Source organism: Lampetra planeri, chromosome 78 (assembly GCF_965212315.1).
Source record: "Lampetra planeri chromosome 78, kcLamPlan1.2.h2, whole genome shotgun sequence".
Lineage (NCBI taxonomy): Eukaryota > Metazoa > Chordata > Hyperoartia > Petromyzontiformes > Petromyzontidae > Lampetra > Lampetra planeri.
Window position 1 is genome coordinate 2,917,296 of NC_136183.1, and position 25,526 is coordinate 2,942,821.

A 25,526-nucleotide genomic window follows, 5' to 3' on the forward strand; every position below is an offset into this window, starting at 1 on the left:
ATCTGGCCACATGGCCTCCCAGCATTGAACCACTTCTTGGACCACATCAATTCTAGACACCCATCCATCAGATTCACCATGGAAGTGGAGAAAGACGGTAAACTACCATTCTTGGATATTCTGTTTGAGAGGAGGCCTGACGGATCCTTGGGACATTCTGTCTACAGGAAAGCCACCCACACAGATTCCTACTTGAAACCGGATTCCCACCACCACCCAGCTCAAAATAATTCTCTCATCAAAACGCTATACCACAGAGCCCATGGCATTTCTGACCAACACCACCTGACCGGTGAATTAAGAAATGTACATCGGGCCCTCAGGATGAACGGATACTCTGACCGTACTATCCGCCAAGCTGTCTCTCCCACCACACAGAAACAGCCACATGAAACTCCGACCAAAACTATCACGTTACCATACATAGCTGGCGTGACCAAAAAGATCTCCAAAATTCTAAACAAACATAAGATCCAAGTCCGATTCAGTACAGTACATAAAATCCGTGATCTGATTCCATCTGTGAAGGATGTCGTTCCTGACTTACAGTATCCTGGAGTCTACAAATTGAGTTGCATTTGTGGTGATTGCTACATTGGAGAAACGAAACGTCATGTTTCTGATCGTGTCCGCGAGGACAAGTCAGATCTGAAACACGGCAGAACTGATTCTTCGGCCGTTGCCGATCATTGCTACAACTCGGTGGGCTCTCATGAAATTGTCTATTCCGAGACCAAGGTTCTCTGCAAACCTCCCGGCTACCATCAAAGGTTTGTACACGAAGCCATACAAATATACAAACACAGACATAATTTCAACCGTGATGATGGGTACAAACTTAGTAATCATTGGAAAGATGTTATCAACCACGCAAAAAAGACTTAATTACACTTTTTTGGACCATCTTATCTGACAGGCACTATTTTACTTTACTTTACCGAGTGTTAACATCCCTAGTGTTTAACATTACTCTCTTCATTGGTATAAACATGGGCATTTTCGTTCTTTTTCTATCATGTGTATCAGGCCTCCCCTCCCCCTCTCTGTCCAATGCGTTGGCGTGTGCAGCAGAAACCGCGTCCAAGCCGTCGTCCATCCTTTTGGCCCCGCCCCCCTCCCGACGCGTTGTACGTGGCACTCCGTGCCGTCTTTGAGCCCCGCCCCCCTCCCTCCCGATACGTCCCATTCATTGGCTACCACATTCTGATGAACTCCCCACCCCCTCTCCTCCCCCCCTCAACTTGCTTTTAAGGGATTACATCTTGAATCATTGCCTCACTTGATGCAGCTAATCCGGCTGTGACGGTCCCACCTTATGACGGAGACTTGTGTTGCCTCCGAAACGTCGTGATTTTTATTTTATTTTATTTTTATTAATTTTGATGTTTTACCTACGTGACTTTACCGAAAAAACCTAAGAATATGAATCCTTGCAGTCACGAAAGCTTCAAATCTAGAACTCCCTACCATACATAAGATAGAATGGCGAGTACCCCGTGGCAGCATGGGGCGCAATTCTATAGGTGGCCACGACACCAGGTATGTGGAGATCCCAATCAGTCTGTGACTCCCAGACTCTATGGTCTTCCCAAAATCCATAAGGAAGACACCCCGCTACGACCCATCGTGTCGACGATAAACTCTCCTACGTACAAACTAGCCCGTTTTCTATCAGATACTCTGCTCCCCTTCTCAAGTAAGACCTCTTCGGCAGTACTCAACTCAACCCAATTAGTCTCTATGGTTAAGGACATGGTACTATCTCCTGATGACATCCTCGTCAGCTTTGATGTAGTATCTTTGTTTACCAAAGTCCCAGTACCGGACACCCTAACAATTATTGAGGACTTAGTCCAACATGGATTGAATTCTGATGCACCTGCGCTGGTTAGGCATTGCCTCACCAACACCTATTTTACCTGGAATGGCACCTTCTCCAAACAGAATGAGGGTACCCCTATGGGCTCCCCCTTGTCACCAGTTATAGCCAACATGTTCATGGAAAAGTTTGAATCAGACGCCATCCAGACATCCACCTTGCGTCCTTCCCTGTGGAAGAGGTATGTGGATGACACTTTCGTCATCTGGCCACATGGCCTCCCAGATTGAACCACTTCTTGGACCACATCAATTCTAGACACCCATCCATCAGATTCACCATGGAAGTGGAGAAAGATGGTAAACTACCGTTCTTGGATATTCTGTTTAAGAGGAGGCCTGACGGATCCTTGGGACATTCTGTCTACAGGAAAGCCACCCACACAGATTCCTACTTGAAACCGGATTCCCACCACCACCCAGCTCAAAAGAATTATCTCATCAAAACGCTATACCACAGAGCCCATGGCATTTCTGACCAACACCACCTGACCGGTGAATTAAGAAATGTACATCGGGCCCTCAGGATGAACGGATACTCTGACCGTACTATCCGCCAAGCTGTCTCTCCCACCACACAGAAACAGCCACATGAAACTCCGACCAAAACTATCACGTTACCATACATAGCTGGCGTGACCAAAAAGATCTCCAAAATTCTAAACAAACATAAGATCCAAGTCCGATTCAGTACAGTGCATAAAATCCGTGATCTGATTCCATCTGTGAAGGATGTCGTTTTTGACTTACAGTATCCTGGAGTCTACAAATTGAGTTGCATTTGTGGTGATTGCTACATTGGAGAAACGAAACGTCATGTTTCTGATCGTGTCCGCGAGGACAAGTCAGATCTGAAACACGGCAGAACTGATTCTTCGGCCGTTGCCGATCATTGCTACAACTCGGTGGGCTCTCATGAAATTGTCTTTTCCGAGACCAAGGTTCTCTGCAAACCTCCCGGCTACCATCAAAGGTTTGTACACGAAGCCATACAAATATACAAACACAGACATAATTTCAACCGTGATGATGGGTACAAACTTAGTAATCATTGGAAAGATGTTATCAACCACGCAAAAAAGACTTAATTACACTTTTTTGGACCATCTTATCTGACAGGCACTATTTTACTTTACTTTACCGAGTGTTAACATCCCTAGTGTTTAACATTACTCTCTTCATTGGTATAAACATGGGCATTTTCTTTCTTTTTCTATCATGTGTATCAGGCCTCCCCTCCCCCTCTCTGTCCAATGCGTTGGCGTGTGCAGCAGAAACCGCGTCCAAGCCGTCGTCCATCCTTTTGGCCCCGCCCCCCTCCCGACGCGTTGTACGTGGCACTCCGTGCCGTCTTTGAGCCCCGCCCCCCTCCCTCCCGATACGTCCCATTCATTGGCTACCACATTCTGATGAACTCCCCCCCCCTCTCCTCCCCCCCTCAACTTGCTTTTAAGGGATTACATCTTGAATCATTGCCTCACTTGATGCAGCTAATCCGGCTGTGATGGTCCCACCTGATGACGGAGACTTGTGTTGCCTCCGAAACGTCGTGATTTTTATTTTATTTTATTTTTATTAATTTTGATGTTTTACCTACGTGACTTTACCGAAAAAACCTAAGAATATGAATCCTTGCAGTCACGAAAGCTTCAAATCTAGAACTCCCTACCATACATAAGATAGAATGGCGAGTACCCCGTGGCAGCATGGGGCGCAATTCTATAGGTGGCCACGACACCAGGTATGTGGAGATCCCAATCAGTCTGTGACTCCCAGACTCTATGGTCTTCCCAAAATCCATAAGGAAGGCACCCCGCTACGACCCATCGTGTCGACGATAAACTCTCCTACGTACAAACTAGCCCGTTTTCTATCAGATACTCTGCTCCCCTTCTCAGGTAAGACCTCTTCGGCAGTACTCAACTCAACCCAATTAGTCTCTATGGTTAAGGACATGGTACTATCTCCTGATGACATCCTCGTCAGCTTTGATGTAGTATCTTTGTTTACCAAAGTCCCAGTACCGGACACCCTAACAATTATTGAGGACTTAGTCCAACATGGATTGAATTCTGATGCACCTGCGCTGGTTAGGCATTGCCTCACCAACACCTATTTTACCTGGAATGGCACCTTCTCCAAACAGAATGAGGGTACCCCTATGGGCTCCCCCTTGTCACCAGTTATAGCCAACATGTTCATGGAAAAGTTTGAATCAGACGCCATCCAGACATCCACCTTGCGTCCTTCCCTGTGGAAGAGGTATGTGGATGACACTTTCGTCATCTGGCCACATGGCCTCCTAGCATTGAACCACTTCTTGGACCACATCAATTCTAGACACCCATCCATCAGATTCACCATGGAAGTGGAGAAAGACGGTAAACTACCATTCTTGGATATTCTGTTTGAGAGGAGGCCTGACGGATCCTTGGGACATTCTGTCTACAGGAAAGCCACCCACACAGATTCCTACTTGAAACCGGATTCCCACCACCACCCAGCTCAAAATAATTCTCTCATCAAAACGCTATACCACAGAGCCCATGGCATTTCTGACCAACACCACCTGACCGGTGAATTAAGAAATGTACATCGGGCCCTCAGGATGAACGGATACTCTGACCGTACTATCCGCCAAGCTGTCTCTCCCACCACACAGAAACAGCCACATGAAACTCCGACCAAAACTATCACGTTACCATACATAGCTGGCGTGACCAAAAAGATCTCCAAAATTCTAAACAAACATAAGATCCAAGTCCGATTCAGTACAGTACATAAAATCCGTGATCTGATTCCATCTGTGAAGGATGTCGTTCCTGACTTACAGTATCCTGGAGTCTACAAATTGAGTTGCATTTGTGGTGATTGCTACATTGGAGAAACGAAACGTCATGTTTCTGATCGTGTCCGCGAGGACAAGTCAGATCTGAAACACGGCAGAACTGATTCTTCGGCCGTTGCCGATCATTGCTACAACTCGGTGGGCTCTCATGAAATTGTCTTTTCCGAGACCAAGGTTCTCTGCAAACCTCCCGGCTACCATCAAAGGTTTGTACACGAAGCCATACAAATATACAAACACAGACATAATTTCAACCGTGATGATGGGTACAAACTTAGTAATCATTGGAAAGATGTTATCAACCACGCAAAAAAGACTTAATTACACTTTTTTGGACCATCTTATCTGACAGGCACTATTTTACTTTACTTTACCGAGTGTTAACATCCCTAGTGTTTAACATTACTCTCTTCATTGGTATAAACATGGGCATTTTCGTTCTTTTTCTATCATGTGTATCAGGCCTCCCCTCCCCCTCTCTGTCCAATGCGTTGGCGTGTGCAGCAGAAACCGCGTCCAAGCCGTCGTCCATCCTTTTGGCCCCGCCCCCCTCCCGACGCGTTGTACGTGGCACTCCGTGCCGTCTTTGAGCCCCGCCCCCCTCCCTCCCGATGCGTCCCATTCATTGGCTACCACATTCTGATTAACTCCCCACCCCCTCTCCTCCCCCCCTCAACTTGCTTTTAAGGGATTACATCTTGAATCATTGCCTCACTTGATGCAGCTAATCCGGCTGTGACGGTCCCACCTTATGATGGAGACTTGTGTTGCCTCCGAAACGTCGTGATTTTTATTTTATTTTATTTTTATTAATTTTGATGTTTTACCTACGTGACTTTACCGAAAAAACCTAAGAATATGAATCCTTGCAGTCACGAAAGCTTCAAATCTAGAACTCCCTACCATGCATAAGATAGAATGGCGAGTACCCCGTAGCAGCATGGGGCGCAATTCTATAGGCGGCCACGACACCAGGTATGTGGAGATCCCAATCAGTCTGTGACTCAGACACCTGGTGGCTTAGCATGGAGGTAAGTGTCCTATGTAATCGCTCGACCATACCGTCAGTCTGGGGGTGATATGGCAAGGTGCGAATTTTGTGTGTCCCTAGCAGGTTTCACACATCCCGCAACAGGGTGGAAGATAAATTTTTCCCTTGGTCGGTCAGCAGGCGTTCGGGAGCACCCTTATCCAGGACGTAGCCCTGGAAAAAGGCTTCCGTAATGGCTGCTGCAGACTGGTTGGGGAGTGGCCAGGCCATGGCCCATCGGGTAAAATATTCGACCCCAACCAAAAGGTACTTACTACCCCGAGGAGTAGCGGGAAACGGACCTAAAATATCGAATGCGACGATCTCATTGACCCGGGAAACCTTAATGGATTGGAGCGGCGGGCAGGACGGCCTAGCAGGTGGTTTCCGCCATGCACATTCTGTGCAACCTTGCACAAGGTCAGCCACATCGTTTGCCATGCCCGGCCAAAAAAATTCCAATTGGATTTTAGCTAGTGTTTTCTGAACACCCAAGTGCAAGAGGCGACTGTGGGTTTCCCACACAAGTCGCCCCCGCAGGGAGGTGGGCACCACCAACGTGTGGGATTGGGACCCCCCATCCCAATGCATGAGGACGCCTTCCCGGATGACATATGATACAAGGCCCCCCTGCCCCCTGTGACCCTCGGCATCCCTAGCGCGGCGTCTCAATTTGAGGAGGGAGACGTCTTCCATCTGAAGACGTCCCCAGTCGTCCAACCCGAGGCCCAGCAATGCGTCCTGCGGAACTTGCGTGGAGGGAGCCCCGTGGTCCCCGACCCCATCCCCGGCCGCGACCGCAAGGGATGGGGGCGGTACCCCATCAAGCTGCCTACAACGCCCCGCACCCAAAAAACAAGCACAGCGCCCATTGTTCGGCAGTCGCGACAACCCGTCGGCGTTCCCGTGTTGAATCCCCTTGCGGTAAATGACAGTGAACGCAAAGTCCTGGAGGATCTCGAGCCAACGCGAGAGCTGTCCAGATGGTTGGTCCACTCGCAAGGCGTATTGTAGCGCCGCGTGGTCGGAGCGTATTGTGAAATGCCTGCCATACACGTATGGCCTGTACTGCTTTATTAAAAAAACGATAGCAAGCAATTCGCGGCGCGTCACGCAGTAACGTTGCTCCGCGGGTGACAGCACCCTGCTGCCATAGGCGACGACGCGCTCCACTCCATTGACAATTTGCGACAGCACCCCTCCAATTCTGGTGTTGCTGGCGTCTGTATCCAGAATGAACGGAGTGGTAAAATCTGTATAAGACAGGGTAGGAGCATCGACCAGTGCTTTTCGGACGGCATTGAATGATGCCTGTTCTAACTCTCCCCAACGGAATTTTACCCCTTTGGCCGTTAATGCGTGGAGGGGCTTCGCGATGGATGCGAATCCCGCAATAAATCGTCGATAATATGAGGCGAAGCCGATAAAACTCCGCACCTCCCCAACAGAGGTAGGAGTTGGCCATGAGCGCACGCAATTTGTCTTTTCGGGGTCCGTGGCAATTCCCGAGCGGCTGACAATATGGCTCAAGTAACGAACCGAATCCCTCATGAGGTGGCACTTTTGCGGTTTGAATTTGAGGTTAGCCGCTCGCATTTTAAGGAAAACTGCCTTCAATCGCGTGAGGTGTTCATCAAAAGTTTTGCTGAACACGATTACATCGTCGAGGTAGATTAGGCAAGAATCCCACTGGAGCCCAGCGAGGACCAGCTCCATCAGGCACTGGAACATCGCCGGGGCCGAGTGAAGACCCATGGGAAGTCTGTTGAATTGGAACAGTCCCTGCGGCGTGTGAAAGGCCGTCTTTGGTTTGGATGCGTCATCAAGGGGTAGCTGCAAAAACCCCGAGAGGAAATCCAAGGTGGAGAAGTAGTGCGCACCTGCTAAGGCATCGAGCGACTCGTCCATCCTGGGAAGCGGGTAGGCGTCGGCCACAGAAATCTTATTAAGTTTCCTGAAGTCAACACAAAAGCGGAGGCTCCCATCATGCTTCTTAACAAGAACGATCGGCGCCCCCCATGGGCTATTTGATGGCGCAATGACATCGGCCGCCAACATATCGTTGACGGCCACCCGTAGATGTTCCTTTTCAGCCGGGCTCAACCGGAATGGGTTTTGACGAATTGGAGCGGCATCACCCGTGTCGATGTGATGGCTTAGCAATTTAGTGCAGCCAATGTCGAATTTGCTTTGACTGAAAACGTCGGCGAAATCGCTCAGCAGCGTTCGTAATTTAGCATGCTGTAATGGTGACAAATCGGCAGAAGTGGAGCAAAGCGCGTCGAGCCATCCTGTGTCAGGACCTGGCTTGGCAACGGAAGAGGACTCGCCCCCTACGCGACCCACGATCACATCTTCTGGCGGGGCTGGCGTCGTGTGAGCAAGCACCATTCCCTGACAGATAACGGCCGTTTCCAATCCCGCGTTAAGGACCTGGATAAAGGGGTCGTGGTCGCTTCGCACGAGCGTTTGTGCACACACGAGGTCCGACACCCGCTCAGCTGAACGCGAAGGCCCGATCACAGCACCCCCCATGAACGCATTGTAGTCAAGGGGTTTACGAAACCGGAGGGGAACTAACATCTGAGAGCCGGGAGGAATGTGAATTGTGCAGGCCGCCAACGCCTGCACCGTCGTAGATGCGGAGTGCAACCGAGTGGGTGTGGGTAGGAAGGCCATGCGTCGGCTGGAGGGGAGCTCAATACACCCTTTGTTAATGAGAATTTTAATGGGCATCTTCCCCAAGAAATCTGTTCCGAGGAGGCACGGAACGGCGAGGGTTGATGAGACCAAAATGGGCCCAACTAATTAGACGTCAGCAATGCGGATCTGAGCATTGATCCGTCCGGTGATGCCCAACGAACCCCCATTTGCGGCATAGCATGGCACGTCAACTGGCTGCAACGGACGGCATGTATCGGGCAGAATATTATAAATTATGTCAGAAATGATGGTCGCCGACGCACCCGTATCGATCAACATACGAACATCAACGCCCTCGATGGAACCCACTACGGCAGAGGACACTGCCGCCGCGGCAACGACCCTATGGGCCAACTCGGACCATTGACCTGGTCCGAGCGCCCGGTTGTTCAATGATGGGCCCGAATTCCCCTCCTCCGAAGCATGACCCCCCTGTGTGGTGTGAGGGTGCATGCTTGTTGTAAGTGGGGGCCGAGAGTGCGAGGTGTCGTGACTCACCTGGGTATGCCGAGGATACGGTGGTGGCCGAGGCGCCGGAGGTCCTGAAGTCCGGCGTCGGGGGACCCGGCAGCCGGACGCCACATGGCCCAGAAGGCCACAGTTGTGGCAGACGATGGACGCCCCGTCTTGGCGCGAGGTTGGCCGGTCCCGCTGGTGGTGATCTCGCTGGGATCGCCAGTTGGACGATCCGCAACTTTCTGTTGCCTCGAAGGCCTGATGAGGCCCCGAATGCACGTCATAGGCTTGTGCATCAGGTGGGCCTGTGCAGGCGGCGATGGTCGTGTCCTCATCGCAATGTAGGTGTGCTTGGATGCACCTGGCAGCACGTAGCGACGTGAAGTCGTCGTCGTCGTCGGCTGTCGGCATGGCAACTCGAAGCTGGTGGGCCAAGCTCATGAGCTTCTGCAGCACGAGTGACTCCACAGCGTCTTCATCCATGCGAGGGTAGGCAACCCGCGCCATGGCCAGCAGCGCGCTGCGGTACCCCATCGCCAACTCGGAGGCCTTTTTCCTCCTCGCATCGAAGCTGTGACGTGCTTCGGACGGGGATCCATAAATCAGCCGCATCTGATGAAGGGCATCCGTGAGCGTGGCACGTTTCGCTCATGGCACCGCAAGAAGTGCTGCGAGGGCGTCGTCGTCGAGCATGGCCGGGAGTCCCTGGAGCGCTTCATACTCCGACCAGCCGGACGTCTCTATAAGAGAGACGAACCGGTGTTCGAACGCTGCCCACTCACCCCCCTCTGAAGAAAATGCCTTGAGTGCCGGCAGGCGTTGCTGGACGTGAGCCCCGCGCTCGTTGCCTGGCAACCCGGCTGAAGCTGGCTTCGCGTTCGCAGTGCTGTCACTCGGCGGTGAGGGACGCAGCGCTGATGACGCGGCGTTGCTAGGTTGCAGACAGCTGTCACCCGGCGGTGAGGGACGCAGCACTGATGATGTGGCATCGTTTGGTTGGCCCACGCTGGGCCCGGAAGTGACGTCGCTCCCAGTGGTCATTGCTCCCCCGGCAGAAGTGACGACACACCCGGATGTATTTGCGGCGGGAACGGCTGCCATCTTTGTGTTGGAGCCGGCGGAATGGCGCGGCCGCTGCGCTGCCTCTCTCCCTCCTGTCTCCGCCTGTGAGCGACGCATGTTGTCCAGGATGGAGACGGTGGCGTGGAGCAGCTCAGTGAGGCGAAGCAGCGCCTCTTCCATTCCTGCTCCCGACACTGGAGAGGGGACGGTCGGCGGAGCAGACAGCTGCTCAGCCGGCGGTGCAGCGTCGCTGTCGACCGGCGTTGGCCGCCCCATCGCTGCTTGTTCCTCGACATCGCCGTCAGGACTGAAGGTACGTGGCTTACTTCTTGTCTCCATAGCCACTTCTGACGCCAAATGTAACGGATTCCGGAGACACTTGTAGAGGTAACTTGTTTATTACAACCCAACACTCTCCAACAGTCCAGATACTCTGTTACCGCCTAGGTACACAGCCTAGGTACACAGCCTAGGTACACAGCCTAGATACTCTACTCTGGCTACGCTCTGGAACTCGCCCTCACAAGGTCGTAGAGTCGGGAGTTCCAGAGTCCCACCACTGGCTCTCACAACATCCCAGGGTCCTCAGATGGCTGGTCTTGTGTCTTGGGTCTTGAGCTATGACTGGCCCCGATCGTCCAGGGAGCTCCTCTTTTTATGCCTAGTCCAACGAGGGGGTGGGGCCGTGTGCGCCACCAGACATCCCACAGAGCACACACAGCCCCCCCCCCCCCCCCCCCCCCCGTTGGCGGCGCCAAGAGGCTTAAGCGCCTGGGAACCCAACGCCTGGCGCCCAGAGGCTTAAGCGTCTGGACCCGCCTGGGAACCCAGCGCCTGGTGCAAAGAGGCTTAAGCGCCTGGCCCTCCCAGGGTCCCAGAGCCCCCAGCAGCCCCTCCCTTCTTATGTCACTACACATGAAGCCATCCAGATATACAAACATAGACATAACTTCAACCGTGATGATGGGTACAAATTGAGCAATCATTGGAAAGATGTTATTAACCATATAAAAAAGATTTAACTACGCATATGTGTACCATCTTATTTGACAGGTACTAGTCTATTTTACCGAGTTGCTGACATCCCCAGCGTTTAACAGTACTGCAATTTTTTGGTTTTGGAAGCCAACATCGGCTGTAATTCTTGCAGAGGTGCTTAACCGGTACCTTCCCCTTCTACCCCCCCACCCTCCCAGTCCCTGACTGCCATATTTAGATAAGCTCCTCCCCCCTCCCCTTAATCAGTATATATGAAGTATTGGAAAATGACGGCAGGAAACTCCTTGACGGGAACACACTTCTTTTATTAAATCTTGACTTGTAACAATACAACGCGTGGCCTCTCTTCTTCACAATGCGCTTCTCTTGACTCTGGATTCTGTGCTGCCGGCTCTCTGTGCCTCGTGTAGACTCCGCGCCTCGGCTACACTCCTCTCTCGCCTCGTGTAGACTCTGCGCCTCTGCTACACTCTCCACTCGCCTCGTGTAGACTTTGCATCTCTCTCTCTGGCTACACTGTATGCATACTCGGCTCGTGTAGACCTTCCTCTCTCGCTGGCTACACCGTATGCATACTCGGCTCGTGTAGACCGTTCTCTCTCGCTGGCTACACACTATACATTACTCAGCTCGTGTAGACCGTTCTCTCTCGCTGGCTACACACTATACATTACTCAGCTCGTGTAGACCGTTCTCTCTCGCTGGCTACACACTATACATTACTCAGCTCGTGTAGACCGTTCTCTCTCGCTGGCTACACACTATACATTACTCAGCTCGTGTAGACCGTTCTCTCTCGCTGGCTACACACTTATACCTTACTCTCCTCTACTCTCCATTACTCTCCTCTCCGGGCTCTATCTCTGCACCTTCGTCTTCATTCTTAGATGGTTCCACTTCTGCCCCTGCTCCTCTGTGCATCACCTTATATACCCCTTCTTCCCGGGAGACGGAGCGGATGCGGACCTCAACGTCGGCACCGCTCCTCAGTTACCCAATCCCCACGCGCTATCCCTACGATCCGGTTCCGCTCAGCGCGTGTTTCCACTCCCCGACCAATCACACCGCGCTGCTACCCGATCACTCCCTCTGGGCGCGTCACCGGCACACAGCCAATCAGCAGCACTACCCCCACCCGCGCACTGACGCCTGCTCCTCCCCGTCAGCGCGCGTCACCACACACACACCCGTACATACGCGCTGGCACACGACATATACACCCAGCGCGTATCACCACTACATCACCCCCTCCCACATAGCTCGCAGCCGGCCCGGCTGCTAACAACAACCAACCGCGACGATAAAACGACAACCAACAAAAAAAACCCCGTAACCCCCCGAGTGTGCCCCGTAACATAACACAACAACAACAACAACAACAAGAATAACTATGTACAGATTGACAATGAACCCGAAAAGTCAACAATAACACGATACGAGCAAATTCGAAACGAACGCGCCCCACGTCCCTGCGACTACACGCAGTGACGAGGCGCTCCAACTGCCCCGACTCCTCACGAGGCAGGTCATGCAAAGTAGCACGACCTGGCGCGAGTCCGTCTGGCTGGTCCATCGTATGGGGCGGGACACTGACGACCGTCCGGCGGTTCCGGCTGCTCCAGACGGTGCGGAACGGGCCTGAAAGGGCCGGCCCCGCCGCGGAGATCCGGCCGCCGGTGATCGGCAGCTGTCAGTTCCGAGACACCTGGGAGCAGATCAGGCGAAAATACGTGTGGATCAGGCAGAGACATTTCCCCCTCTGGGTCGCCGGTCACGTCACACGCCCGGCCATCACGACACAAGGGGAGGCCATATGGAGGCGAGAACGGTTTCAGTCGGGAGGGGTGAACGTACCACCGGCGCTTTCCCCACTTTATCTGAACGCACTGGGGCCGTGCAACGCGCACGACCTCCACGGGTCCCCTCCACGGTCTCAACAATTTAGGCGACGTAGCCAAGGGTGCCTGAGGGCAATGCAGCCAGGCCCTGTCACCTGGTTTCCATTCGTGCATGGACACCTTCCGTGCCCGCAACCGTTCATTAGCAATTTGGCGAGCCCGCGAATTAAGCCGCGCGGCCTCCCTCGCCTCTGTCAGCTTGTGAATATTAAACTTAATATGTTCTGCCAAATTAGAATTAGTTCGTGGAGCGGACAGGCCAAGTTGCGTTTCTATTGGCGGGTCAGCTTCCCGACCGTACATCAAATAGAATGGGGAAAACCCCGTAGCTGCATGGGGGGCCATTCTATACGCGGCAAGGACTCCCGGGACCTGCAGGTCCCAATCTACATGTGCCTCGCACACCTGCTGGCACAGCATGGAAGTCAAGGTTTTGTGGAGTCTCTCCACCATCCCGTCAGTCTGCGGGTGGTACGGGGAGGTACGCACCTTCTTGGTACCCAACAGATCGCACACCTCTTGCAACAATTTACTCGAAAATTTTTTACCTTGGTCGGTCAGCAGGCGTTCGGGAGCCCCCTTGTCCAGGACATAGCCCTGGACGAAGGCATCCGTCACAGCCGCTGCCGACTGGTTAGCGAGAGGCCACGCCATAGGCCATCGGGTAAAGTATTCGACCCCCACTAACAAATATTTATTCCCTCTCGGCGTGACTGGGAAGGGCCCCAAAATATCGAGTGCAACGAGCTCGTTGGTACGCGAGACCTGAATAGATTGCAGCGGTGGATTAGCTGCCACGGCCGGTGGTTTACGCCTGGCGCACTCAACGCACCCCTTCAGAATATGCACCACATCACTTCCCATTCCCGGCCAGTAATAGTCACGCTGAAGCAGGGCAAGCGTCTTGTTAACTCCCAAGTGCAAGAGGCGTTCGTGTGCCGCCAAGACAACCCTCCCCCTCACAGCGGAAGGCACCACGAGTGCGTTCCGCCGGGACAAACTGTCCCATTTCAATAACACGCCCCGCTCAAGTACATAGGAGCCGGTACGCTCCTGGTCCCCCTCGGGACCCCCAACCTTGCGGCGCAATGCTAGCAGCGAGCTGTCCGCCATCTGGAGGCGGCCCCATTCGCTGAGCGACAGCGAGAGCAGCGAGTCCCGACCCTGAGAGGCAGTGGAATCATCCCCGATCGGTGCGCCCGCTGTCGCAGCCAGTGCCCCCATCTCCCCCGCAAGCGTCGGTTTACAGCGCGCCGATCCCGACAAACACGCGCATTCATCACAAGGCAACAACCGCGACAAGCAATCGGCATTCGTGTGTCGCAACCCCTTACGGTACGTAGTCGTAAACTGATAGTCCTGGAGGACTTCCAACCAACGCGACAACTGGCCCGAGGGCTGGGCGACCCTCAATGAATACTGTAGCGCCGCGTGGTCCGTTCTGACTGTAAAGTGACGACCATAAAGATATGGCCTAAACTGCTGCACAAAAAAACAATGGCAAGCAGCTCGCGACGGGTGACACAGTAGCGCTGCTCCGCCGGAGACAACACCCTACTACCGTAGGCGACAACTCTTTCGACACCCCCAACGACTTGGGATAGCACCCCCCCAATGCCCGTGTTGCTAGCATCCGTGTCCAGCAAAAAGGGACTGGCAAAATCGGGATAACACAAGGGTGGGGCACCCACCAAGGCGTCCCGGAGGGAGCGAAACGCGGCCTCCTCCTCCGGTCCCCATTTGAACTTCACTCCCTTCGCCGTTAGAGCGTGCAAGGGTTTTGCAATAGTGGCGAAGTGCTCAACGAACCGCCGATAATAAGAAGCAAACCCGATGAAACTACGCACGTCGGAAACGGACGTAGGTGTCGGCCACGAACCGACACAATCCGTCTTCGCGGGATCGGTGGAGATCCCCGAAGAATCGACAATGTGACCCAAGTATCTAACGGACCTACGAAGGAGGTGACATTTGGCCGGTTTAAATTTCAACTTAGCCGATCGCATTCGCAAGAACACCCCTCTCAATCGCCGGAGGTGTTCCTCAAACGTTTTACTGAAAACAATGACATCGTCCATATAAATCAAGCATGTATCCCACTGCAAGCCCGACAAAACCAGCTCCATAAGTCGCTGAAACGTCGCTGGAGAGGAGTGAAGTCCCATGGGTAACCGGTTAAACTGGAACAGCCCCCCTGGAGTCCGAAATGCTGTCTTAGGTTTCGACTCTTCGTCGAGCGGCAACTGCCAAAACCCCGATAACAAATCAAGAGTCGAAAAATATCGCGCACCAGACAATGCATCGAGGGACTCATCCATCCTGGGGAGCGGATACGCGTCAGCCACAGAGATCTTATTCAGGCGACGGAAATCAACGCAGAATCGCAGGGACCCGTCCTGCTTCTTAACCAGCACAATAGGCGCTCCCCACGGGCTAGAGGAGGGCGAAATAATATCGGCTTCTAGCATATCGTTAACAGCCGACTGAACATGTTCCTTCTCCACGGGACTCAGTCGGAAGGGATTTAGCCTGACCGGCGCCGCATCGCCCGTTTCAATGTGATGGTGCAACAAATCCGTGCACCCAATGTCATACTTATGTTTACTGAATACATCAGAGAATTCAATGAGCAACTCGCGCAGCGCACCCAACTGCGCCGCCGACAAATCGTCCGAGGCGGCACATAACGAATGGACCCACTCAAGGTCTTCCCTTGGCTCAACGTTCCGCGCGGGGCTCGAGCCCACCTGCGCAACCAACCCATCATCCCCAGGGACCTGCGCCGCGTGAGCCAGCACGGTGCCCTGCGGAATGACAGCTGGTCGCGACCCCGCGTTCAAAACCATCACAAACGGATCCCTGTCAGCCCGCACCAAAGTGTGAGCCACCGATAAATCAAGACCCCCGACAGCCTTGTTAGAAGGACCCAAAAGCATACTCTGTCCCGAAGCCTCCCTCACCCATGGTTTCCGCAACCGGAGGGGAATCAACATCTGTGAACCCGGGGGCACTTGCACTGTCTGCGTCGCCACCGCTTGTATCGTAGCGCACGCCGTCCGAATGTCAGTAGGGCCCGTCAAAAATGAAATCCGGCGACCCGATGGCAGTTCAATGCATCGTTGATCGATAAGAATTTTAATGGGCATTTTAGCCAAAAAGTCAGTGCCCAAAAGACACGGAACTGCCAAAGAAGACGAAACGAAAACGGGTCCCGACAATTTGATATCTCCAATGCAAATGGACGCCCTAACCTGACCGATAATGCCCAACGATCCCCCATTAGCGGCGTAAAATGGCACATCCACTGGAAGCAGCGGACGACATTGGACCGGAAGAATATTATAAATGAGGTCCGATATAATAGTTGCCGATGCCCCCGTGTCCACTAACACCCTAATCTCAACCCCATCAATAGATCCCGTAACAACGGACGAACCCGCCGAAGCAGCCACAATTCTATGCCCCAATTCCGCCCATTCAATGTCTCCCTGGTCCCGGCCGAACCCCCCTCGCCGAACCGAATCCCCGAACCTTAACCGGCCCTCCTCCGCCGCAACGCGGCGTCCCATGTGTGCCGAATAAACAGGCCGAGCGTGTGAGGTGCCGCGACTTGCCGGGGATTGTAGAGATGACTTGGGCTCTCGGTCGTCGTCCAGCCGAGCTCCCATGGCGCGCTGCCGCGGAGCGCGGCACCCGGACGCCACGTGGCCCCGGAGGCTGCAGTTATAGCACGTGACGAGGGTCGGAGTAGATCTTGGTTGCTCCGACTTTCGGCCCGATCGCAGAGGCGACCGGGCCCCCGGCCTCCAGTCCCCTGGTCGTCCCGTGGCGAACGCCTCCTCTCGTGGGCTGACGACTTGGGGTTCGGCGACCACCAAACCCGGGGCTGCGACGACAGCAGCGTTGCAACCAACGCCCTGCTTCCGTTGCAGGGCCTCGTGCGCTTGAATACTCGTGGCGACTCTCAAAGAAGAAATATCAATCTCGTCAGCTGTGTTGATAGGGACCCCCAGGTCCTGCGCCAACTTGAGCAGCTGCTCCAAAACCATCGCGTCTTGGCCCTCCTCGTCCATCCGAGGGAACGCAGCATCAGCAAGAGCCAGCAACGCCGTGCGATAGGCCAGCGCGGTCTCCGTGGCCGCTTTCCGTCTTGCGTAGAACTGATGGCGGCACGTAGAGGGAGGCCCGTAGACCCTGGCCAACAAACCCAGCGCATCCTTCAGCGTGGAGCGGTCCGACTTCCGTGCAGCCCTGAAGGCCGCGAGCGCATCGTCGTCCAGCATGGCGGGCAATGCCCGCAGCGCCGTAGCATCGGACCACGCTGACATCTCTTGATGCGCCAAAAACCTTCGCTGAAATTGGCCCCAGTCTCCGCCTTCCGCCTTGAAGGCTGACAACGTGGGCAGGCGCTGCTGAAAAATGAAGTCATCCGCCTCGTGGTTCCTCTCCGCCTGTCCGTCGGTGTCTAAGATGGCGGCTCCAGCAGCAGACGTAAGATGGCGGACCCCCTCGCGCGCTGATGACGTCGATGCGCGCGCTTGGGAACCCACCACCACGTGGCGCTCGCCGTTCCCGCCAAAAGTAGGCCCAGGCGCAATGGCGGGAATCCCCCATTCGTTTTGGCGGGAATCTGCGGGGCGACCTTGTAAAATGTCCCCCACCGTCCCCGCTCCTCCCGACGAGCTGATCTCCGCCAAGATGGACGCGGCGGCGAGCAGCAGCTCCGCCAGTCGGGAGTGCGCCTCACGAAGCCCGGCGTCTGTCCCCGGTCGCTCGGCCGGCGCCGTCGACGGACCCTGCAGCGTGGGCAAGTCCTCTTCCTCACCCCCCGCCACCAGCGGCCCCGAGTCGTCCAGGTCTTCCTCGCGGTCAATCCCGTGGGTCCTACGGGTCTTCCTCGTCTCCATACTTGGAAGCCCGTTTCACTTCTGACGCCAGATGAAGTATTGGAAAATGACGGCAGGAAACTCCTTGACGGGAACACACTTCTTTTATTAAATCTTGACTTGTAACAATACAACGCGTGGCCTCTCTTCTTCACAATGCGCTTCTCTTGACTCTGGATTCTGTGCTGCCGGCTCTCTGTGCCTCGTGTAGACTCCGCGCCTCGGCTACACTCCTCTCTCGCCTCGTGTAGACTCTGCGCCTCTGCTACACTCTCCACTCGCCTCGTGTAGACTTTGCATCTCTCTCTCTGGCTACACCGTATGCATACTCGGCTCGTGTAGACCTTCCTCTCTCGCTGGCTACACCGTATGCATACTCGGCTCGTGTAGACCGTTCTCTCTCGCTGGCTACACACTATACATTACTCAGCTCGTGTAGACCGTTCTCTCTCGCTGGCTACACACTATACATTACTCAGCTCGTGTAGACCGTTCTCTCTCGCTGGCTACACACTATACATTACTCAGCTCGTGTAGACCGTTCTCTCTCGCTGGCTACACACTATACATTACTCAGCTCGTGTAGACCGTTCTCTCTCGCTGGCTACACACTTATACCTTACTCTCCTCTACTCTCCATTACTCTCCTCTCCGGGCTCTATCTCTGCACCTTCGTCTTCATTCTTAGATGGTTCCACTTCTGCCCCTGCTCCTCTGTGCATCACCTTATATACCCCTTCTTCCCGGGAGACGGAGCGGATGCGGACCTCAACGTCGGCACCGCTCCTCAGTTACCCAATCCCCACGCGCTATCCCTACGATCCGGTTCCGCTCAGCGCGTGTTTCCACTCCCCGACCAATCACACCGCGCTGCTACCCGATCACTCCCTCTGGGCGCGTCACCGGCACACAGCCAATCAGCAGCACTACCCCCACCCGCGCACTGACGCCTGCTCCTCCCCGTCAGCGCGCGTCACCACACACACACCCGTACATACGCGCTGGCACACGACATATACACCCAGCGCGTATCACCACTACATATAAGATAGTCTCTTGGATTTCCCTTCACTTGATACAGTAAATTTGGCTGTGACGGTCCCACCTGAAGACGGAGACTTGTGTTGCCTCCGAAACGTGATTGAATGTAATTATTTTCATTTATTATTATTTTATTATTAATATTTTTACCTACGTGACTTTACCGAAAAACCTAAGAGTATGGACTAGGCCGTTATCACATTTAAACTCGATAAACAAAGTGAATAAATCTTAAATTATAATAAATATCCGTGTGTTTGTATCTTGTATTATGAACCCGGTGACCCGAGTACGATGTATTGTGCATAAATTTACACAAATTTACAAACTTTTTAAATAATCAAAAAGCCATGGGCTTTAGGCAAGGTGCTTACGGACTAGGTCCTAAATCACATTCAAACTCATTAACATTAAATAAACGTTAATAAACGTTACAATTAGAATAAATAAACATTCATTTGTATTTAATACTGTAATGAATACAGATATGTACATTTATACTGACACGAGAGAGATGAAGGAAAGGGATGATTACGGACAAATGGAAAAAGAACACACGATTAAACCCGAGTTAAACGATTTAACCCCCCTGCACCCGCCAATCTCAATTTAAACACACAGCTCACTCACACACACAGCTCACTCACACAGTCACGCAGCACAACTCAAACGCCGCCGCACACGCTGCCGCCGCCATCTTCTTTGATTGCTTGTGTTGCGAGCAAAACGTCGTGATATTGTTATTATTGAGAATAGGTTTAACCCTTTTTTCTAGCAACAAAACAGGTGTTAAGATGGTAAACACCAAACTGAAACCTTTTACAAGGAATCATGTCTGCATTAACCACAATGCTTGTGGTCAGAATGCAAAAAGAAACGTACTCTGATAATTGCATTATCTTTGGTTCCTTCGGTAAAGTCACGTAGGCTCAAGAGAAAGGTGTCTCTGAGCCTAGGCTCAAGAGAAAGCTGTCTCTGATGTGGACTAATCAGTTTCAAAGACAATGCATATGTAGTGGGTACAGAGGGAGAGCGAGGCTTCTTGGAGGCAACACGTTTTATTAAGTTAATACTTTCTAACACAAGGGGTAGCTGCCCCTTCCACCAGATAACTGGGAAGGTGGTCCCTCCAGCCTAACTCGCCCTAACGCGACTGGGGGAGGGAGCCGTCAAGCCGAACTCCGACTCGAGTCCTGGTCTTGACCCCGGGCGTCTTCATGTCTTGAGACCAGCAACAACCGCCGGACCTGTTGAGGGGTCCGGCTTATATTCCCAGTCCCGGGGCCTCCCACGCCCCTAGGCACGCCTTCTTCTCGACCTTTCCAGAGGCCCCTGGAACCGGTCCCGGGGTCCCCCAGCCCCCCTCTTTGGGGGCCCCACCCCCAGTACCTCCGGCAACCAGCCCTCTGGGTTCATCCGGAGTGCCATGGCCCCCTGTCACCCCTGCGCCACTCCCGGCGCCACTCCCGGTGCTCTCGCCCCATAGCCTCGAAGGGCTGCAACTGCATACGGAGTGCACGTTGCACAACTGCTGTTGCTGTAGGTTGTGTGAGCAGCATGTCCCGTGCTTCACATACGGGCCGGTCTAAGAGTACGTTTTTTTTGTTTGCATTTTTACCACAATTATTCTGGTTAATGCAGACATGATTCCTTGTAAAAGGTGTCAGTTTGGTGTTTTAACATCTTAACACCTGTTTTTGTTGCCAGAAAATGGGGAAAACCTATTCCCATACTTTGGTGCTGGCAAAGGAGGTCCCATAATTGTTATTATTTTTTCTATCCTTATTTGTACAAAGCTACGCTTAGTTACTGGCGGCTCATTAACATAATGTATTAAGTTACACCGCCGCTCGTTGGGGAGGGGATTGTGTTGATCCCCGTAAGTGACGTCATGTCACCTCCTGCTGCTGCGTGACGTCACGAGATACCAGGAAGCTGCTGCACTGCGCGCGCTCTCACTGAGATCAGAGGTGAGAAGTTCACATCGTGGTTGTTGTCGTGGTTGTTGTTGTTTACCCAGGTAGAGCCTCGCATCTTCTTTCTCGTAGGGATATCAATTGAGGAGTAGCAAGTATGGAATCGATGTCCAGGTTGGAACATTACAACGCGGGGCCTAGCCATGCGGGGCTTTGCCTCCTGCCCTCGCCTGATGGCATTTGCTTTAATTCTTTGCTTAAGTTTAATTTGTCTTCATCTGGCTCACTACTTTGAAAGTTTGTTTATTTTAAGTATTTAGTTTTTTTTTCTTGTACCAGGCCAAGCCCACTTGAGCTATACTGCTCTTTTCCAGAATCCACCTGCCCACAACAAAGTGGCTTAGCAACGTGTGGAAATGTATATCAGTCAAATACTCTAAACGCGTGGTGATGTTGACTCTAAATGTGGAGGAAAATCCACGCGACCACGGGAGAGAGACACGCAAACTCCAAATATACATCTGTAATACAGGTTTGTTTGGGTTAAATCGTGTAGTTAAACCCCCACCACCCGACACAGCCAACTAGTAAGGGTTGTCACGTAAACAGAACGTGGCCAATTCGTCACTAGTACAGCACACCGGTTGTGTGTTGGAGAGCCAAGCCACAACATTTACAATCTTGAGTACGACGTTTCGACAGTAATTACAAACAGCTTCATTAGGCGACAACCAAATGTGGCTTGGCTCAGGAAATATAAATCGGCTCACTGCGATTATAGCTCAGCATGCTAACCGTTGCACTACCACTCCCCACTCACGCACAAACATCATCGAAAGTATAGTATTTATTCAGTACTAGCTAATTTACTTGGCTTCGCACAGGTCTAAGTAATCAAACATTGAGTAACTAGCGTTAAGAACCCGGCGTTGCCCGGGCGATAAAGGCAGATAGATAAATGGACTTACACACAGACATCGATCCACACACATAGAAACACATCGACTTAGATGCACACATGGTTAAACCCAGGATGGATCGTTAGCAGGCCAGCCTAAATGTTTCTAACCGGCGAAGATGTTCCATTAGGGGGGTGCACGTTTCGCAAGTGTAGAGAAGGGAGGGAATTAGCGTGGGCGAGAAGACCTGGAGCTTCATGCGGAGCGAGAGACCAGGTAGCTTCCACACAGCGTAACGCAGCCGATAAAAAAGATAATGGCGCTCGACTGATTTGGAGTGAGACCTCTGCTGTTAAACTGGAGCCAGTCATGAGCACATTGGCCAAGTATGGGAATCTCTCCAAACTCTCTACAACTGCCGTTCACCAATTGTCAGTTGTGGGGGTGGATTGTCCGATGGTACAAAATACCCAGGCACGTGCTTAGTTTTGGTGGGGCTGATGGTAAGCCACCACCTCTTAGTGGCAAGCTCCAGGTTCAGCAGCAGTGCCTCCAACTCCTCCTCTGAGTGAGCAGCAATCACCAGAGCATCGGCATACATAACATGTTTAAGCAATAGGGAGCCATCCCTTGACCGCACCCGGGCATCGATAAGCCTCCCATTGTATCTGTATCATATGGTAATTCCTCCAGTACAGCCATTGAAGGCTTTACGAACTATGTGGTCAAAAGATATGTTAAATAATGTGGGAGCCAGAGGACCTCCCTGTCACACCCCAAGGTGTAGAGGTAATGGCTCTGACTGACGGTCACATAGTTTGACGCGGGGCCGCTCACCATCATGAAGGTCCTTAACGATCGTGAGCAAAGGGTGAGGTACTCCGTAAGAATGAAGAACAACCCAGAGGCCAGGCCTACTGATGGTGTTAGCGGCCTTGAGCAGGTCAATAAAGCACATACATTCACTCACACGCACACATGGACCTACAGACACGCAAAGTAATTGACTTACAATGACTCACATAGAGCCACGTACACAAAGCGGCCATGGACTGACACACAGACATATCGACTCACTCACACACACACACACAAACACATGGACTTACACATGGACTCACACACGCATAGACATCCACTTTAGATACACACACATGGAGTTACACACACATATATCGACGTACACACATACAGCGACTCACACACACTCCAGACCAGGTGCCAGCATCATGACCAACTCGGGCATTGAAGTCAGCACCTGAAAGGAGGTCATAGAAGGCATCCGACTCATCGGCTTTGCCTGCATCCCTCCACGGATGTTTGTCTTCGGTGGGGGCATAAGTAACCACGACCACCACTCCTCGTTTCCGGTTAATGGGAAGGCGAGCCCAAAGTAGCCTGGGGCTTACAGCTTACCACACCTCACCCTGTTGTTTGGCAGTCTCCTGCCCCGAGAAGAGGACTGTCCACCCCTCATGGTAGCAGGAGCCAGAACCAGTCTACCGGACCTCCTGAATGCCACAGAGATCCAGGCGGTACCGGTCCAGCTCCCGACAAAGGAGTGGCAGCCTCTCCTCCGCAGTGAGCATTCTAACATTCCACGTGGCCATCCGTAGTGACTTTTCATTGTTTCTGGAGGAGCCCCGAGGGTGAAGATTCAATCTCCTGGCTCCGCCAATTGGGGTTTGGCCAGGAGACGTCATAGACGCCTGTCCCCCCGGGGCCTCCGGCACAAGCTTATTAGTTACATATTTATGTTTAATTCGTAGTTTCGTGGTAATGAATTGAAGGTGGAGGGGTTACCAGCCCCTCGCATCCGTCCAGAGCCCCCGTTTAGCCACTGTGGTGGTCACAGACGCCATGAGGGGAGAGGCCAGTGGGCATTGGCCCTCCCCCCACAGCACTGTCCATGACAGAGTTGCCCGTCCGGCACCGCGAGGAGGTAGGGGGTTGTTTTGCCAGACATCGACTAACACACAGACTCACACACATATCGACGTACACACACATCGACTGACACACATCGACCCACACACAAACAAATTGACTTGTACACACACGTCGACTTACAAATGCACATGGACTCACGCAGACACACATTTCGACGTACACACACACAGACATCGACTGACACACATGGACCCACACACACACCGTCTAACACAAACACATCGACTTAAACACACACATACATCGACTGACATGTACATGGAACTATGCACACACATATGGACTTACACACATATTGACTGACACACATCGACTTAAACACAGCACACACACACATGGCCGTACACAAACAAACAGTGACTGTCACACACATTGACTCGCACACACATTGACGCATACACACACAGACTCGCACAGACACAACGCACACACATATATAGACTCACACCCCCACATGGATTTACACACGCACACTCTAACTTTTATATTGACTAAATAAGTTTGTAAATAATAGTTTTCTATGTATGTGACTTTAGTGAAAGAAGCAAGGGAGAGGGGAAATGCACGCATGTATATTAAGTAAGTGATTAGGAGCGACTGCGAGGGCATTTCGCCATTTTGGTGCTAACATTTTGCTACGAGCAAGAGCAGTAAATACTGAAAGTCAACGAATACAAAATTAACCTCACTTGCCTGTAACTATGAGCAGATGCGCACCAATCAAGTGTAATTGACATAACGTCACTACTCAAACCCCCTACTGAGGGGGCAAGTGTAAATATTATAGAATGAAGACGTAATTCTTCTTGGTTCTTTCGGTAAAGTCACGTAGAAGGGAAGTAATAAAATAATAAAAATAAAACATAATAAAACAATTTTTACGACGTTTCGGCTACAACACAAGCAGCCGTCTTCAGGTGAAGAATGAGACACTGCCAAGCTAGGAGCTTATATATAAGCTGAGTTGGAGGTGGAAGAAGAAGAGAGCCTTAACAAAAGAATGTGCATATCAAGAGGAATTTAGCATATTCATGGGAAATGCGTAGGAGGTGGGCGGGGGGGTTTCAAAGCATATTATGCCCATGCATTATGCAGGATCAGCAGCACCAAAGGGAGGGGGGGTAGCATCAACAAAGGGAGGGCATGTTAATAGTGTTAAGTAGTTGTTGCTGTTGTAGACGGAGGTACTCGGAGACGGAGGTGAGTTAGGGGCTTCCGCCAGGGTTTATTAACAAGTATCACTATAAGGGTTCCCTCTTCACCCCTTCCACTATCCCCGTTCCTCCAGTGACCCCGCTTACGTCACGGGGTCTCCCTTAAATACCCTCTGAGGCGAGACGTCACGTGCACTGCCCGGCGCGTGCGACCCCACGTCCCGTGATGTCACCGCACCGGACAGCGCACGCGACGCCACCACTCTCCTCTACTCCTCTACATCACCCCCCGCCGTGAAAAAAAACAGCCGACCCGGCTGCAAGCACCCCGCAAGCGGGGCCCCACACCGGACCGAAGACCGAATATTCACGAGTTCGTGTGCCTGAAGGTATAACCGGCTGCTAGAAACTAAACCTTAGGGCAGAACGGCCCCTCAAGCAGAACAGCAACAACAAAAAACAAAACAAATAGACCCCGAAGGCCTCATCCGCCAGATAGCGCCGAACGGGCGCCAGGGGCTGGGCCCGCTGAACGGCCATCAGGGCCGTCACCGGAGCCGCATCCCCCTCGAGCGGGTATGCGCTGCTGGCCCGCTCCTCCGTATGATGTCCGCCTCCCGTGCAGGTGGCCCGTCAGCGGGCAACAGGCCCACCGCCGTGGCCTCCGGTGACCGGGGGGTCTCTGTCGGCCTCACTCGGGAGGGGCCTGGGGGCACACACACAGGTCGGACGTCACCTCCGTCAACGAGACCCGGCCGGTCAGGCACGCCGGACACATCATCAGCCGGCCGCTCCGGAATTGGGGG

The 25,526-nt window shown here is 52.7% G+C and overlaps 1 pseudogene across 1 annotated transcript in view; it reads left to right on the forward strand.

Annotated features, from left to right (window-relative positions):
* The first annotated feature begins 20,678 nt into the window (after window positions 1–20,678).
* The window catches only part of LOC144738235 (uncharacterized), a 58,371-nt pseudogene continuing 53,523 nt past the window's right edge, over window positions 20,679–25,526 (forward strand). Inside the window, exon 1 of the transcript XR_013589189.1 lies at window positions 20,679–20,771. The product of XR_013589189.1 is annotated as an uncharacterized LOC144738235 (transcript). The remainder of the gene's footprint in view (window positions 20,772–25,526) is intronic.